The 18,794-nt window shown below is 41.8% G+C and overlaps 1 protein-coding gene across 13 annotated transcripts in view; it reads left to right on the top strand.

The window, feature by feature from the left end:
- FOXP1 (forkhead box P1) overlaps positions 1-18,794 on the top strand; it is a 581,289-nt gene that overhangs the window by 240,947 nt on the left and 321,548 nt on the right. For 3 of the 13 annotated variants that reach the window (XM_072720442.1, XM_072720448.1, XM_072720445.1), the window contains exon 1: positions 12,738-13,071. The exons of the other annotated variants lie outside the window; for them this stretch is intronic. The gene's annotated coding sequence lies outside the window, so the exon portion shown is untranslated. Of the gene's footprint in view, positions 1-12,737; positions 13,072-18,794 lie in introns of those variants that run through there. 13 annotated transcript variants of the gene reach the window in all.

Raw genomic sequence — 18,794 nt, forward strand, 5'->3', positions numbered from 1 at the left:
GATTGGTTTCTTTTCAGAGGAAGTGGCACTTATGCCTGAGTTATGTGGGACAGGTGAGAATTGTGTAGGACAGCAGGGGCAGAGGGAGATGGTAGCCTTGGAGATGAGAGAGTACAGAGCATGCAGTAGTGTCTGTTGGTGGTTGAATGGAAGTTGGGCAGCAGCAGGAGGCGCGACCAGAAGACCAGACAGCAGCTAACATCAAGAAAGACCCTCTTGAGTACCTTTGGACATTTTACCTTGACTTTCTGGGCCTTAGGGGAGCTAAGGACTTTTTGAGCAGGGGTAGGATATGCACCTGGGGAGCAGGCAACATGAACTCTCCCCATCAATTTGGAGGTGCATTGTAGTAGCAAAAATTACGAAGATGTGTTGAGAAAAGCTGTCTGGGAATTGAAAAACCTTTGCCACTTGTATTTTTCAAGATGACTTAGTCTTCCCTATGGGTAGGTTTGAGGAGAGCAAGTGGAAAGGCAGGAGTGAGCTTTAAGATGGCAATTGCAGGATCTGACAGGAGGCTTTCTTGCATGGGCTCATGAGTCTATTGGGATGAAGAAAAGAGAATGGGTGGGATATGGCTGTTAGATGTGCGGTGGAGGCCTTAGAACTGCTTCCAGGGTCTTCAGCCTCATTCACTGGGTGGGTGGTGGTGATGTTCACTGAGGAAAGGACCATGGCAGGGGAAGTTGTCAGAGGGAAGGAGGGTGCTGAAGAAGTTTGTGGATAGTGGAGAGCCAGAGTCATGGAGAGAGCATGTGGAGAGGACATGTGTGGCAGAAGAGGAGAGGGCCAGCCCTGCCAAATGGAGCCAACGGACCAACTCAGAAAAGATTCAACACTGAACAATCTTGGTGACAAGGTTCAGTGCCTCAGTGAGGCCCGAAGGAGACGTGGGGGGTGAATAAATGGAGACCAGGCACGTGGATGGCTCTTTCCAGAAGTTTGTAGAAAGGAAGAGTTAGAAGAGGACCTGGGACTAAGAGAAGTAGTTGCTTGTTGTGTTTCCTAACAGAGATTTGAAGGCCTTACTAGAATCTTTTGCCTAAACCTTACTCAGAAATTTTTTTTTTAAAGATTTTATTTATTCATGAGAGACAGAGACAGACAGACAGACAGACAGAGACACAAGCAGGCTCTATGCAGAGAGTCCAATGTGGGACTCGATCCCAGGACTCCGGGATCATGCCCTGGGCCAAAGGCGGCGCTAAACCGCTGAGACCCCCAGGGATTCCCCAACCCCCCCCTCCCCGAAATTTTAAAATTGCAGAGAGTTTATCAACTTTCTCACTAGCACTTAGCAATGGTTATTGGAAGTGTATGTGTTTGACAAAGGTTTCCATCAAAATGTGAGGGCAGAACAAGTTGTTGTGGCAAAGTGGTCAAACGGTTTTCTAGAAAATTCACTTAATGGCAGTATCACAGCCCCTGATACAACCATAAGAAATACAGTCACTTTGAAAGGTTTCTGCCTTCTTTGTGGATACCGTGTAATTCTATCCTTTTTACGAATGTCCTCCTCACTCCTAAATTTGTGTGTGCTTTCCTAATGGAACACATCTCTATATTCCGTAACCGTGTTTAATTTATGGTGGATTTTGGAATTGTAAGAAGTGAAAGATGGGGAGGTAATACGACTTCTCTTTGTTTTACTCTCAAGAGGTTTTTACTACTGGGTGCTTGACATCTTCCACCTCAGTTTATCTTTAATTTATCTTTAACTGGAACCATTTTGCCCATTAGCTCTATTCTAATGACCTCTCGAAATGGTCAGATTTACAGGCAACACATGACAGAGAAAATGCAAAAAATCAGCCAGCCTCTCCTGACATTCAACAGCAGCCTACGTCTAAATAGTGGAAAAGTTTATTTGCTTTTTCTGAGGATGTGCTAAGTGATTTTGCAGTTTGAGTGGTACGGCCTTCTAGCACTGAGGCCTGCATTTATTAAATAAATTTGTTCTCTAACTCGTGTGTTAAGTGTGTATTATGAAACCTCAAAGCCAATTTCAGTGATTGCAATGTGCAAATATTTTTTAAATTATGTAATTAAATAGGACTTGGCCTGCAAGGTCCACCGAAGTAATTTATTAATTGAATAGCCTGATTTAATTGTATGTTATTTTCGTTTATTCAGGAAAGTGCCTGCATCTGTTGCAGAGATAGGAGGAGCCTCCTGTCTCCTGTCACTGGGGGTGCAGAGGTCTCTCCAAGAAATCTTTAGCACCCAATTAAATATTAACCAAGAAGAGGGGATTTGTTCTTTCTCTCCTCAAAACTCTGTTCTGATGTCTGACTCCAGTGACTTTAATGGGAAAAAGAAAAAAAAAAATCTTGCTGGGGAGAACTATTTGCAACTCACTGTATTTATCACTATATTATTTTACAAATGAATCCCTCTTCTCTCCTTAAGTGTGCCATCTTGCAGGGTTATATAAGGTATGTGCCTACGAAGAGAAGCCCCTTTAATTCGGTGTTAGCTACATCTAGCTATGGCTAAAGCCGTGCCGTATCTGTTTCCTTAAAATGTCATTTTAAAGGTATTGTGGTTTCAGAGCAGCAGCTGTGACTGAAAAGTATGTAAACTAAGCTGTTCTTGCTCATATCATTTTTATATTCTTATGTCAGACCAGAAGGCTGCTTTAAATTTATTTTTCATTGTGTATTAGTTCTAGAGCCTGTTTTTTTTTTCCCCCTCCTTGGGAACATATGTTCTTTGGGACGTGTGATACTCATGCGCTTAAGAAAATAACAATGGGGCGGGGAGGAAGGTACCAAAACAGTTTCTTCTTTGGGTATTGTATTTGGGAGAAGATGAATTAAAAAATTAACTCTCGCAAAGTAGAATTTAGGGGCCTAGCATCTGTGTTTTAGGAAATGAAAGAATTCAGCCATACTGTACGAAGTCACGTGAAAGGCAGGAACGTTTAGAAGCCCAAATTACTTTCCCAAAAGGAAAATATTTTTTGTTGCTATTAAATATAGTTTATATTGCTACTTCAGAACTTTTTTTTTTTTCCAGTGGGGCCATTTACTTAAATTCTTAGTTAATATTTCTATATAGAAACGTCTTTGTCTCCAGAGCTCGCCTTTGCGAATTCCCATTTAATATGCGGTTGTGGATAAGTATTTATTCATACCATGTGGTACCCCACACCTGATCAAGTGACTGCATGGCGTCATGTCAGCCAGCAAAACGTTTGAGTGACTTTTGAGTAATGGTGGCATGGAAGGTACAGAGGGTTGAAGGAAACAATCATAGGAAATTTTTTTCCTTTCCCATATATTTCAACATGCATAATGCCCCAACTCTGCTGTGGAAATTTGGAACATTGGATAGAGAAATATTCCTTTTCCTCAAGAGTTGTAAAAGCAGAGTAGAAAGTATGAGCTATTAGAAATTTCCATGGTAAATATAATTTGATTACATGTGTTGGTAATTTCCCTCAGTGCTCAGGATTTCACTTGGAGTGTTGTTTCACAGTGATATATTTCTTTCCAGCTTTTGAAAGCCAGTTTAGCCCTAAGAATTTGCCCTAAGATTCCACTGATTTGCCTTATGACTCCCAGCCCACATCCAAGTGCCCCAAGTGAGGGAAGTAACATGGTAGGAAAGGTGGATATCTCATAGGTTCCTCCTTAGGCTTCTCCCAGCCCTCCTGTCTCGTGCTGGACCCCGGCTTCTGGCTTCCTCTAGGCCTAGGCCAGCCCTGGTGGTCTTGCATCACAGCCTTGGAAAAGGTCTCAGAACATCTGACGTAATGATCAAAGCAGTCAACAGATAGAGCAGAGGTATTGGCCTTCTGGGATGGAAGTGCTTCAGGCATAGCACTGGCACAGGGCGGTATGGAATCCCCGCTGTCCTTTGAAGATTCTGGGTAGCACAGTCATGGCCAAGGGTTTGGGGGACCAAGGCTGTTTTCTGGCCAGTACATGAGTATTTCAATGTTTTAACAACTCGTTGAGGTGACCACTGTGTAGGGGTTGAACCTCATCCCTGAATATACCTCCTTTCCCAGCAAAGAGACTGAGGTGTGGAGAGGCGGAGGTGATTTCCAAAGTCTTGGTGAGTTGCTAGTGGATCTAGTTGTAGAGATACACTCTCTTGCCTTCTAGTGAAGTGTTCTTTCTACTTCACTTTGCACCCTCTTAACTAGAGTGTAGAAATACCTTCTTTTTCACTTCTTTTCAAACCAGAGTTGATTAAAAGAAGTTTTCTTGGGTAGCCCGGGTGGCTCAGTGGTTTAGCGCCGCCCTCAGCCTAGGGCGTGATCTTGGAGACACAGGATCGAGTCCCATGTTGGGCTCCTTGCATGGAGCCTGCTTCTCCCTCTGTTTGTATCTCTGCCTCTCTCTCTCTCTCTCTCTCTGTGTGTGTCTTTCATGAATAAATAAATAAAATCTTTTTTTTTTTTTTAAAGAAATTTTCTTAGGGATAAAACTGAGGAAGAAACAAGATGTCAGAGCCCTGAAGTGAATGACTGCATACCAGAGAGCTAGCTTGTTTAGATTCTAGCTTCATATGGAACGGCCTGGCACAACTTATGGGACGTTTGTGACTCCTTCCAATCTCTGTCACATCTCTTTGCTGGTCACAGGACCTCGCTCCAAAATATCCTTTTGACACGATGGACATGTCCAGTGGCTACCTTCTCTAGCTAAAAATGCCGGTAACTTGCTTTTCCATGTTTGTGGAGAGTTGGGGGCTCTCATTCCTGCTCTGCCTGCACCACCTGTATGGCCTTAGTCACACACAGAGTCTGCCCCCCCCAGGAGGACAGAGTTTGACTAGACCCCCTCCTAGGTCCCTTTCAGCTCTGAAGTGTGTTCATTCTTCCCTCTCACCTGAGATTTTCCCCATCTAAGCCTTATTCTTTCCACTTAGAGGTCTGGGTCCCACAGTTGGCACAGGAGAAAACTGATTTTTGGTCACAAAGACATCTCACTGAATGTCCATTTGGGGGGGGGGGACCTCCTTGTCTTTTGTCATTGGTAAAATTGGTTAAGGAATTCTGGTAAAATGAATCTCATTTCCATTCTGACTGGGATTTGTGTGTGTGTGTGTGTGTTTTTTTTTTTTTTTTAATCCTCCTCCTCCTCCGCTACCTCATTGTCATTGATAGCTCTCCATAGTATGACTGGGTAGTGATTCTGTGGCTTTTCTTCCAGCCCACTGAAGAAGCTCAGGAATGATTGTATGGTGTGGAAAGTGCCTCACCAATTAAATAAAAGCCTGGTTCATATAAAGAGACTTGTTTCTATATGGAAAATATGAGCCCTTTTTTTTTTCTTTTTTTTTTACATGGACCAGGTGTGGATTAGTTCACTGAACCTTTCACCCAGCCATATTCCCGCTTGTAATTCTTCTGAGGCATAGTTCAGCCAAGTCAAAGAAACATGTTATTAAAGGTGAGCTGAAAGGCATTTAAAAAATAAACAAACTGTTTAAGACCCTAAATCAGTAACAGAATCTATACACACAGACTTGAAAAGTACAAGAAAATGTGTTTCAATACCTTTAGCTTCCAGGCCAGATTCTCCTCCTGCCTTCTTTGAACATGTCCCCCAAATCCTTTTTGGTCATTGGTGGGTTCAGCAGGTGACTCTGAGCGTGGACCGGAGCTCTTTCGTAGCTAATGACTTACCCTCTACTGAGATAGGGTGAAACTGCAGTCTTACAGCTATGATTCTCCACCCTGTATGGAGGGGAAAAACAAGTACTTCGATTTTATTTTAGCACTGTGTCCTTAAGAAGTTTAAAATCGAATACACATTCTCTCTCCCTTTTTTTTTTTCTACCTTTTAGCGTAGCAGATCACCAGATCGTATTAACAGCTTGTAGAGATAGCAGAAATGAGGCGTAGGAAGTTTGAGATTTACATAAGTTGTATTATCCCTGCTTGTGATAACAGTGGCTATCATTTGGGTGGCACTCGCTGTGTGCCAGCCACTTGTGTAAGCACTTTTCCCATTAGTGCATTTCTTCCTCAAAAGCATGTTATGCACGATAGTTAAGCCCGTTTTGTGGATGAGGACAACAAGGGACAGAAAATGCCAGTAACTTGCCTGAGATCACAAGGCCAGGAAGCAGCAGAGCTGAGTTTTGAACTTGGGCACTTGAGTCTGTGCTCCTAAGGACAGAATTATCCCGGGCTGAACTGGGCTGTACGGTACAATATCAGAGAGTACTTAATATTAATTGAGGCAGCCCAGGGAAGCATTACGAAACAAAGATATTCATGGTTGGCCTTGGCACCCCCCTCCTCTCCCTACCCCCACCTCCCCAGATATTTCCCCGAACTCAAAAATTTTTTTTGTTTTCCTTTGGTGGTTTTTACGGTCTGGCCCCTTCCCAGCGGAGGACTAGGAATCAGGCATTGGCATCCTGTTGTCCCGCTTCTCCCTTGATTATCTTAAATTTTCATTGTGATTGTGGAGTTCTGGAAAGCCTTTCTCCCAATTATATTGTATTTTATTTATTTTTATTTTTTGAATATTTTATTAAATATTTTATTTATTTGGGGTGGGGAAAGAGGGAATAGAGGGGGAAGCTGACCCCTGCTGAGTGAGGAGCCTGATGCAGGGCTGGATCCCAGGGACCCCGGGATCATGACCTGAGCCAAAGGCAGATGCCCCACTGAGCCCCCCAGGTGCCCCTGTCCTCCCAGTTTTAAAGTAATTCCAGAAAATAGGAGCAGAAGAGAAGAGGCATTTTTAGGGGTGAGTCTTTTTGGCTCACTGTATATGAGGTGCACAGCTCTTTCCAAGGGGGACAGGAAGGACTGTTTCTGCATGGTGGGCACAGCGCACCTCTCAGAAACTTAAAAACTTAGCTGAAAAGAATTGCCCCCACCCCCACCCCTGCTGCTTTACATGACAGAAAAGGGAGCGAGTTCAGGCAACAGCTTCATCTAGTGCACTTCTGAGTAGCTTTGCTTCGCTGAAGACCATATGCTGAGCTTGTCAAAGTCATCTGCCCGTTTCAGCCATTCTTGTTTTAGGAGCGTTAACTTGCTGTATTGGGGAAGCAGCATGATATGTGAACAGCCATGCCAGGCTTCTACCAAATGTCCCTGGTCCTCTATCAAGTTCTGAGGCCATTCAGTGGAGCTTTATTGTTATAAGGATTAAAGACACCCTCGCCGCCCAGCATCATTATTAGTATTCTTAACATAGCATCCTGTGAGTGTCAGAAACCTTTCTAGCTAAGGAGCCAGGGAGGGCGGGTCCCACCTGGTTCCAAATTACATTCGTGCTCATGAGTGGGCTTCTGGTGGGACCCGGGGGAGGTGGTGAGGTGCAGAAAAGCCGAGAGATGGGTCAGAGTTGAGTGGAAAGGGGAACTGGGATCTGCCAATATCAGAGGATTCAGGAAGAGAGGCATGGGAAAGGAAATGGGACAAAAAGGTGCCAGGAAAAGTTGCCTCATTGTTTGGCATTTTTCTGGTGGCCAGAAGTTAAGTTTCTACTTTACAGTCCCTTGCAAGCCCTATGGGCACATAGCAGCCAAGTTTTTCAGTTTAAGGACCAATAAAGTGGGGATATGGGTAATAGTGGGAGACCATTATTTTCAGGGAAGGATTTTTGGGAGATTTGCCCACCTGACTATGTGAGTGGGCTCATTCTTGAGTGTCTTTCTCCATGGGTCAGCATGCTCACTATAAAATTTAACTGTGGAGCCACTAGGGGTCTTTTCTATGTGTACCCAGGTGTAAGCTGTGTTGCATATAACAATAGGAATAGGGGAGCTAGAATGAGGTACAGGAATGTTTTTATTCAGCTTACATGCTGATTCGTGTTACTCATTCCCTACGTATTTATTGAACAACTACCATATGTAGCTACCATTCTGCCCTGGCATACAGTGTGCAAGACAGATGAAGTGCTTGCCTTCATGGAGTTTGTATTCTGACAATGTGTCCCAAACTGAAGTGCACACAGTCAAGATGAACATGACTGGTTTTATCTGATGCCTGAACTTTCTCAGAAAAACCAAACAAAATCAGTTTAGCTGCAGATTGGAGCCGCCAGGAGCCAGATGTGGCCATGGGAAGAATCTCTTTGAGAGTTTGTCATCTGGCTCCAGCTGTGTTAACCTAGGTCTGGTAGGCAGCCATGGGTTGTGTCTGCCAACTGGTGGCCAGACACTAGTGCAGGCTTAAACAATTAGCGGAATCCCTTGCTTGGTGGCTAGCTCCGCCGTGTGTGTCCTAAGATTACCACTGCTGTCCAGACCAGGATCCTCTGTGGTCTTGGACAGAAACACCCAGAAGGGAATCGAAAATCAGCTCCTTGAGAAACTAGGCACGGCTTTCTTATCCTGGAACATGGAAAGGGATGCAGGGGAGGTACAAAACCAATGTCAGCAAGGAAGCAGAAGTAAACCAGACGTGGCCCCCCACATGCACGTCTTGATTCCAACTGAGAGTGCTTGCCTGATACAGACCACCTGCCTCTAACATGCCCCTGCAGAAAAGCAGAGAGTTGGCCTACAGGAATCTCTCCTTCCCAGTTATTATTTTTTGATTGTTGTCCCTTTGTAAGACCCATTTATGATGACCCATGTTGATTTTACTCAAAGATTTCCATTAAAAATCTTAATTCTCACCTTTGAAAGCAATGAAATACCCACAGATTTGCCATAACATACATAAATAAATAAAATGCTTCAACCTACCTGCATGTGGAAGATTTTATCTATGCTTATGTCTATATCTATATCTATAAACTGAAGTTTCTGGTTTAAGGTACTACTAGGCAGGCTCTGCTCTTCTCTGGGAAAATGATGATTTTGATCATCTATTGTCCAGCAAGTTCCTGACACCGCAGTAGTTGCTCAGTTAATGTTTGCAGAATGAGACAAATGAAGATTTCCAGTCAGCCTGCTGACTTTCAAGGATGATGATTAAAAATGAGTGAAGTTCTTTCAAATAATAAGTAAGGGAAACAATCCACAATTTAGAGCAAAAAGAACCAAAAAAAAAAAAAAAAGTAAAGGTTTAATTGGAATAATTTCAGAATTCATCTTTCAAAGATCCACATCTAGTGTCTGATTATAACAGAAAACACGAGGATAGAGATTAAAGCTTTCGAGGGGGCTTCTCTTGAGCCTTAGCAGATTTATACACATAGGGACATCTTTATCACAGTGAGGTTCAAAAATATAGTTGAAGTGGGGGAAAATTTTAAGATACTAGTTTATGTGTAAAAACCAACTTTTGCATTGTCAGTGCATTGTGTAAATTTGCCATGCAGGAAACATAAGTGAAGCCATTTGGTTTTGTGGCATTGGTGTGGGCTGGCTAAGGGGGTGGGGGATAAAGTTGAGGCATTGATATAGTATGAGGAGAGCCAGATGGTTGTATTACACATCTTTTGTGTTCTTGTTTGCTTCTTAAAGCAGTTGCAGAATTTTGCCCTTGGCGATATTTTCTTCATGCTTGTATGTTCTGCTATGAATTTACTTTTTTGCAAGAGTACTTTGAAAGAAAAGCCTTGCTCTAAAAAAAAAAAAAATTTTTTTTTAACTTACGTTATAAACTTGTGAAGTCAACAGTGTGTTCATAAAAATATTTTTTACATGGTGAGTATGTTAGTAAACAGTGGGAGGAGCTGCTTTTCTTTTTTCTTTAGCACACTGACTTCAACGACATGTCAATTCAGAGAAAGATATTTGCAAAATTATAAATGTGGAATTGGTGATGGATGGATGGATGGAGATAGAATAGATACGTTGTTTTCCAGTAGTAATGAGGCTTATCTGATTAGAAATTTTAACTTTTTCTATCACTTGTAGCAGCTTCTCAGATTGCGGTTTACCTGTTGTTGTTGTTGTTTTTTTGTTTTTGTTTTTTTTTTTTTTTTATCAGCAAGTCTGACTTGGTGGTATTTAAGTGAAGTGAGAATGCTTCGAGACAGGTCGGTGGCTTTAGCCTGGGTGTTCGGTTGGCATTCATTGCAACTGTTTGTCACACCACCCTTGAAATTTATATTTATTTCCTACTGAAAGCAAATTATATTTTGCGATCACCAGTGGCAGGGGATAGTGAAGATGTTCCAAGTGCCTGTAAGAGGTGAATTTTTATCACTGAATGCTTTTACTAAGGAATTGCTTTGGAGCTCCCCCCCCCCCAATCCCCCCCAACCCCCGTGTGATCGAATGGTTCAGAATAATTTAATGCCCTTTTCCCAGTTCCAGTTTATCTCTTTTTTCTCTTCGCTCAAATGAGAGAAGAGCACAAACATAAGATCCTCGGGCGCTGGTTTATTCTCCGCAGTGCACAGATTTCCAGTTTTAGTTGGAACCTGCAGTCCCTGATGAGAAAACAGGAAACTTAGAGTCCTAACCTTATTGAAATCTCTGCCCGCCTTAGTCACAAGTCTGAGGCAACTCCTTCCAATAATGAAGCCATTGTACGCATCATATCTGATCAGTTCTTGAAATGTTTTAGTAAGTCTATCTTACAACATTATAAGAAGATAATCAGCAGCCTTAGAAGGTCCCCATCTGGACTGTAGAGTTCTTTTACTGAAAGATGTTTTGCCTTTTTGAGATAGCTCTCGCGTTTCATCATCTGTTCCGCTGAGATGAAGTGCATATGAAAAGTCAGTGACTCTGAATCCATCTGTTGTTATTATTTTCCACTGATAATTGGCTTGAACAATGAAATGTCTGTGTCTGCAGCCTTTGAAACTGTACACCCTGTTTATTTTCTGGAGGTCTCGCTGCAACTCCCCCCGCCGCCATGTTCCTCCTCCCTTCCCTCGCAAGCGTACAGCCAGTGGCGCTTGTGTGAGGATGACATCTTTGACTCTGTGCATCAGTATTGTGTCACTCAGCATCTAAAGCTTGCATACGCATTTTTGTCACAAGCCCTGTGTCTGCGCCGCTCGCTTCAGTCTCCAGCACTCTTGCCACAAGAAGCTGAGCTGGGCCGCAATGCATGGATCCCTTACCTGGCTTGTCGTCTTTATTTCACTTTCCTCATTAAAATATTAATTTCGAGCACAGTATCTAATACCTATGGAATTAGATACTACCTATAATTGTATAATATATTCAGTTGCATCCAGGTTTGCACGATACAGAGCATTAATATTGGATTCCACTAACAGCACTTCCATTAGCTTGCTCAACCAGTATGAGATATAGATGAGCTAGGAAGCATAACTACCCGCCAGAACTGCCAAAACAGTCATTAGAAGCTCCATTGGGATGGACAAAGGCTTTTTCACAGTGATATACTGATTAAATTTTGTTCTATGGTTTATTTGCATCAAGGTTAGATCACTATCGTCTGTGGAAGGAGGTTATCTAACACCTTATTTGGAAGGTCATTTCAAGACAAAATAGCGAACAGAATAGACATCTTCAGTTTCTTTGGGAACAACCCCTCTTAGGGAACCTGTGTTTTTATTCTTGGAGGGGGGCAGTGAGTTGGGGAGTCTTTTAATTTTTTTTCTCTTCTCTCCAAGTTATGGCATAATTTCATATGTCTGAGATGGGGTTTTTCTGCTTGTTTGTAATTTTTAAAAACTTTTCAGTAATATTCATTTGCTTTTGCTGTAGAATGATATAGCCAGAGAGCAGTGTTGTGTTAATAAAATAGAACTTGCTTTTGAAATAGAAAGCTGCCTTATTTCCCTTGGCTGGCTTAATTGCAATACATTCTCTGAGGCTGTGAAGGATCTGTGACCTACCGTTTTTGGTCCAAGTAATAATGTAGACACATCCTATAGAATAGCGGTGCTGGATTTGCCCCCATAGTACTATGTGGCATTAGGAGGAAGTAGATGAACATAATCTTATTTATGTTTCAATCGAAATCATTTAATACTGCAAAAGTTATTAAAAAATAATTAAGTTACTAAGACCAACATGTAGCTGGAACATACAGCAAGAGGTTAGAGGTGAGTGCGTTGACTCCTTAGGCTGAGGAAAGGCAGTAGTGAATTCCTAGTGCCTTCGTGTTTTTCCTTTTGCTTAAATTCCTCGGTTCTAAGGACAAATTATGTTGAGGTATGGCATATTTTCTGCCGAAATGGAGAAAATTGTTGACTGTAATTATGTTATTTAATTGAAATTATAAGTGGTTGAGGCCACTCAGTTAAAAGCATCCTTTCTAATATATGGGTAATGTTTTTAAATGAGTGGTCATGGATTGATGACATTTGAAAGGCAGGCGTTTGGGATGTATTTTTGGAAGACTCAAATTAGGTTCCTTAAATCCTTAGTGAACCGAGGAGTGTAAAGTGGCATTGGTGTTTTTTGTTTATCTTCTTTAATTGAATATGTGTCATTATTTTATACGTGTAACTGTATATACACGTGTATGTGCATGCACATATATGCGTATGTATGCGTGTGTACATTTTAGATCTGTAAATTTTGTGCATATATAAGCTAGTCCTTTCACAGGTACGGGTCACAGGGACTGGTTTGTGGTGTGGCAAAGCCCAAAAACAAAAGGTAGATCTCTGACCTTACATTGTAGCCGAAAAATGTGATTGTTTCTAACTCTCACTGCACGTTAGAGACTCAAATGCAAGCTAAGATAAAAGTCCAGTGATGTGTCTTATGGCAACTTCTTTTTGGAGTAGCTGGAGATAAAACAATAGCACTATATTCTCTCCCCATTACCCGCCCCCCCCCTCCAGGAGTGAGTTCTTAATTACTAATGAATGCAATTCATTTTAATTGTTATTATAGCAACATAACATTTAACTGTCTCCTGCTTAGTCCTTGTGCCCTGGAACAGGCGGTGTCTCCTGTCAGAGAGAGGACAGGTAGAAGGCACAGCAGGCGTCTGATTGAGCCAGTTATTCATTTGCTGAGTGTTTGTGTTTATGCAAAGGGGCCTCTTCCTGCATATTTAATCTAGAGTAAGGCAGTGGCTTTTGTTGTGTTTAGCCCACATACCTTCAGTCCTTCCTCACACTGCCGCCAGCCCGGGAGCCCCGAGAGCCCGCAGGCTTCCCAGCGCCTGTAGTTTCTCCCTTCCAAACTCTCAACTTTCTTCCGTTGTGTGAAAATTGCCTCTCCGGCCCCAAAGCTTCCCTTCCTCACCATGAACGGGTAAGTGTGTGCGAAGCCAAGGCTGAGACTTTGTTTCATTTTACAAATGTTGAGAGGCTACTTTCCTGCTCCTCTGGGCGCCTGCTGCCCGGGTCCTGGGTGCTGGGTGCCGGTGCCGGGCCCCGGGCCGCCGGCAGTTACTGGCTGCCTTGACGTCGACGGGTACAGGTGCCTCCTAGGCACCCAGGCGGAATTTTGGACTGGCAGAGAGAGCCTCTTGGAACCGGGGCCGGGGAGGAGGGGGGCAGGGGCAGTGGGTGGGGGGAGAAGGAGAGACAGAGGGAAAGAGAGGAACAGCTTTATTATTCTTTGTCCTAACAAATCCTGTTTTGTAACTATCCTGGAGATAATGCTGCCATTGTTTGCTAAAAGCCTTCAAACAGTGTCTAAGACCTAACTGTAAGAAAGCAGTGAAACTCTGCTGCTGTATTGTCTACACCCGGGCCAGGGTCCTCCCCGAAGGTCTGTGCCGGAATAGGAAGGGTTTTCTTTAGTGGAAATCGAATCGTCTCTTCATTGATATTAATAGCACACTAGAGAGGTTGGCCATGATGCTCCGAGAGGCGGTCGGGAGGGAAGGAAATCTGATCTTGCTGGGGGGGGGGGGGGGGGGGATGACAGCCTCTTGGCCCCACGGTGGAGGAGACATCCATCCAGGCTCAGCCTGCATAATGGCATCCTGGCTTAACTGTTTGCTCTAGGAATTTTAATCTTGAGCTGTTTGTTTTACTATCTGGGGTCTTGCTATTTTTTGTTCCCGTACTGTCTTTAGAAAGCACCATATTCAGGTTCTAATCCGGTCTTTTTAAAAAGTGGATTAAAAAAAAAAAAAGACTCAGAGAAATTGATGTACTGTGCACTTAGATCATTCTGGGCGATGCTGGTAGAATTATGCTTTCTTTTGGAGTGTTATAATTTCAAAAATGAATTGCCACGACGGAGAGGGGACGAGCCACCCAAGGAAGATATGTCCTGTGTGAAGATATTTCAGGGACTAGGAATTGTGTCCAGGGTCTAAAAGAAGGAGTTTGCATTACCAGTTAACTGTTGCCTCTGCTTGAGTAACTCTTTTCAACAGAAGAGTGTGCTGTTCCCCCGCAGGTTGGAAACTGTGAGAATTTAAATAAAATTTCATCAACCTTATTAAAATATGTAGGGAGTTGGGTCTTCTTGGGTACAAATCAGTCTAGAGACTTAGAAGCATTTATTAACAGTGAGGCTGCTGTAGGTTTTTAATAATAAAATTACAAATACCCTATCTAATTGTAAGTATATGACTTTTATACTCGGTTTTTAAGGGGAAAAATACTTTTTTTTTATGAGGAAAAGTAACTCCGTCAGAGCACCTTCTGTGATTAGCGCTATTGTATTCTTAAATTTTGATTGATAGAGATAATAGTTTTCACTTAAAAATACAGACAGGTACTTTAACTTTCCATGACAATAGCTATTTGCATTTCTTTTATCTTTTTGTTTAACATTTGTGGGGGTTGGGATGGATTTGATTATTAACTCTTATTGCACACTAAAGGTAAATCTAAAACAAAGGCTTTGTTAGAGCTTCAAAGAGAAAACAGCAAATATTGTTTTTAGGTTTCAACATTTAAAGGCTGTTAAAGGATACCTATAAAATATTTTCACATGACCATGACCAAGGTTTTACTTTTCTGTCAGGTAATAGAGAGTAGTTTCTCCAAATGAGATGGACCAATGTGGAGCTGCTGCTGTGGGGGCCGCCAGCCTGAAGCAATTTCCCCGGGCATGCCTCGCCTGGGGTCGCCTGCACCATGGGGCTTACCTTCTAGTATTTTCGGTTTTTCTTTGCAGGACGGACCCCAAGCTTAGGTTCCATGATTTGGTGAGGGTCCCAGAGGGTAAGGAGAAAGGAAGTAAAATGTTCCTCACCTCCAGTGGAAGGGACACCGGGGAATGATGGTGGATTTCCTTGGTAGACAGAAGTACGACAAATATAGTGATTGCAAACCAGCAAGCCTGGGTGGCGTCCCAGAGGCCTGAACTGTACAACTGTGCCTTTTCCTTCTTTTTTTTCCCTCTTTTGCCCTCTTTTGCGCTCCCGTTTTCTTTCCCTCTTATTTCTTTTCTCCTTTCCTTCCTGCCTTCTTTGCTTTTCTTTCTGGAAGCCTGACTCAATATTGAAGTTATTAGAGCAGAGAAAAAACTCTTCGCAGTTGATTTCTGAGTGGATTTTCTTGTCTCGAGTGCAGAAAATGAAGTGACCCTTGTACTATCATTTTTCAGCTAGGCAAATTTGTGTTGATATGCTCCTGTTTTCCTAGGAAATCTTTGAAAAGCAAGACCTGAAAATCCACGAGTTAGGAGTCTCTAGTTAAAGAGGCAGCAGTCGCTTGGAAATTGGCCCATTTCAACCTTCTTTTTTCTTAGATGAAGGATAGATATGTTCTTTGGAATATTTGGGGTATGAGACGTTTGAACTATGTTCCTGGGCTTTAAGAGAAGAGATTCTCTGGCCAGGGACAAATTACCAAATCGCCACCTTCCTCGTGGGCCAGGAACTGGCCATGTCATCTTTACATCTCCAGTGACACTGGTGCATGGTAGGTCCTCAGGTGTCATTTGGTGGACTGGAGATGTTAAGATGAAAAACATTGGTCATTCTTCACAGTCCCTTTCGCATAATCATATAAAATGAAACATAATGCAGAAATCCTGATGCAGATCATTTTCTTTAGCTGCCATGGAAAAAGGGGAGGACATACTCTTAGTGGGAAAAGTAGAGTATGTATTGTTCATTTTCAACCTTGTGAAATGAAGTGCAGCCTCCATGTTTACCTGGACTTTGGTTCTGTCTAGGCCATACTGGTTAGCATTATGTATTATTTGCTACATGGATGAAATGAGGGGCAAAATACACCCCTACAGAATGTGACATTGAAGTGCTGTGGTGACCAAGAGGTCCACCTTGAGGAAATTCTTAAGGGGTGGGGGTTGGGAAAGTAGAGGAAGAGGTGAGTCCCTTAAGTTTTCTAAGACGTGGGTTGCTGCTGAAGATTACTGTCTGGCTCAGCTTTATGGTCAACATAGAGATTCAGGTGAACAATGCTCTTGCAAACAATAGTGAGGTAGCCACACCAGAGACAGTTCTAGTGTTCACAGGGTCTTAACTACACAGAGAATGACATGAAGGAAAATAAGTCATTTCTACTTACTGTATCCCTAGGCTCACTTTTAAAACCTAAAACCAATAGGAAACTTCAGAAAGAGGGGAAAAGACAATGGAATTCAGATGGTAACAGCAATTTAAAAGATGATGAGTGGGCTGGAGGGGAATATTTTTCTTTTTATATTAAAAAGAAACTTAAAAGCTTTACATAACCGTTTAATTTTAGTTTTGATGCTCCTGCGGTGAGTAAGCATTTAGGTAACTAGTTGATATACTTGATAAGTAAAAGTGATTGTTAAAAAAAAAATAGTGAACCATTTTGTAAATGGAAGCTTTACATTTTGGGAAAAAAAATGAAATGCAGGTTGTTCTGTTAGTTGTTGATTTCTGATTCTTCTAGGCTCGTCATGATGCAGACTCAGGCCCCAGTACTACTCCCTAATTTTCTTGTCTGTTATATTGACACATTTCATTTAATTTAGCATGATGGCAAACAGCTGTTGAACTATTAATCTTTTCTCTGCAAAGCTAGAAAAATATCTTTTAGATTACTTGGCTAATGTATACTAAAAACTAAAATCAACAGAAATAAATTAATGAGTGGTCAAATGTGCCTATGCATTAAAATTTATGGAACTTCACAATGGAGGGAAAAATGATTTGTATCCCATTGCCAGTTCTTTTTTCTTTCTTTTTTTTTCATAAGTAAAAATTAAATGTAGCCAATTCTGTATTGCTTTAGTAATTATAAGTTGGAGGGTCAGTTGTATAATCTTGGTTCCCTAGGGGAAAATTATACTTGTAAAATCTGTGAGGGTAAATCAGCTTGTATTTCTGCTCTGTTCACTTAGACACTGTACTATGTAGACAGGTGCATAGAGAAATAGGCCTAGTTCTTCCCTGAAATCCTTCTGCAGGTTGGAATACAGGGCTGGAGATAACTTTTTTCATAGTAGGCATTTTCAGTAGGTTATTTTTTTAAATTAAATTTTCATAAGGTCCACTTGTTTGTTGGGCCTATATGATAGCCATCTCATCTGCATTGCAGAGTCTAATACTATAGATCTGCCTGCCAAACATGCAAAAACAAACGCAACTCAACAGATGACTGTGAATGTTAGTTCAGAGCACCCACATTGGAGGATATCTCAAGTAAAAAGGAGGGAGAATGGCAATTCTGGCCTTGAAATCAGTAGGATCTTCCATAGTTCACTTCCTTTCCATTTAAGATTCTCTAAGTGGTGAGATGGAAATATTGAGTATAGATTATTGCTGTCCCTCTATCTAATGAGCTCTTCTTACTTGGGAGGAGTTGGGCTGCTTTGCAGATCTCCCCACTACCCTGAGGACCCCACCAACATCACTGCTCCCTGTTGTCTTAGCACCATGTGCCCTGTGACAGAGTTCTCACCAATAGAGAAACCAATCCTGGGGACACACATCAGCAGTGTATCTCAAAATTTTCATTTTCAATTTGAATTGTTTTGTGTAAAAACAAAAAGGTTTGGGGCAGGTTGCAAAATAGTAATTTTAAGTCCCAGAGCTAGGGTTTTCCCCCACCCAAATGGTGAACATTTATGGTGAAAACCTCCAATTTCCTCTTACAGTAAACACGAAAATTATGATTTCACTCAGAGCATGCATTTTTTTCCAATCTTTATGGCAAGAATCTGCATATACTTACTTGTGGAAATGTCATAAATTGGCCTCAGATCAATTCCTCAAAGATAGTACTCACCAAAGTGCCACTTTCAAATTTTAGCCCTTGTGAAATAAGATTTAACTCTTCTCAATAATGTTTGCCTTTCCACATTCAGGGCTGACAGCAGAGGGATAAGCAGGGATATATTCTGTATAAAATTAAAACTACTTCATTACATATTGTTCTGAAGAGTGAGCAAAAGGATATTAACATTTTAGTAAAACGGTGATACGATCTTAGCATCTTACAAAAAATCACATGAGCATTTGGTCAGCTGATGTGGATTGAATCCTGTACCCTGTCGGTAACTTGATCTAAATTAATAAACAAATGTTTTTCTTTTCACTGGTGCCATATGTTGATCCCAGTTACAGGGGCAGAAAGAGGCAGCTTGTAATGTTTCTTAGAGGGTTACACACTGTTTTGCATAAGAGAGTATGCAGATGCAGGAGTAGATGTGGGATGAAACATGTTCCAGGCTTTCTTTGTGTTTTAGGGAGCTTGGTTTCAATTGTTTATTTCATCTGACACAAACCATTTTTATGTAACTTAGTATATCTGGTAGATATATGCTAAGTGGAAAACATAGTGTGAACAGCTTTCACCAACTGGTTAACCCTTTCCCCTCCCCAAACTTGAAGATCCTGGTGCTTGTATTCTTTGGAAAGGTCCAGGGTGGCATAAAGCATCTTGTCTGTAAGAATTCACTCTCTTCCTGAGGGGGGAAAAACAAGTCTGTGCTTTAATGAAATTGGAGATGTGGATGTTAACTAAACAGAGACACGTTCAAGGAGCAGCCTGGTTTCCAAAAACAAAGGCCGATGAGTCACGTATTATTGCACAAGAAAATAAATTGATAGATGACACGATGAGAAAAAG

Source organism: Vulpes vulpes, chromosome 9 (assembly GCF_048418805.1).
Source record: "Vulpes vulpes isolate BD-2025 chromosome 9, VulVul3, whole genome shotgun sequence".
In the NCBI taxonomy this organism is placed as follows: domain Eukaryota; kingdom Metazoa; phylum Chordata; class Mammalia; order Carnivora; family Canidae; genus Vulpes; species Vulpes vulpes.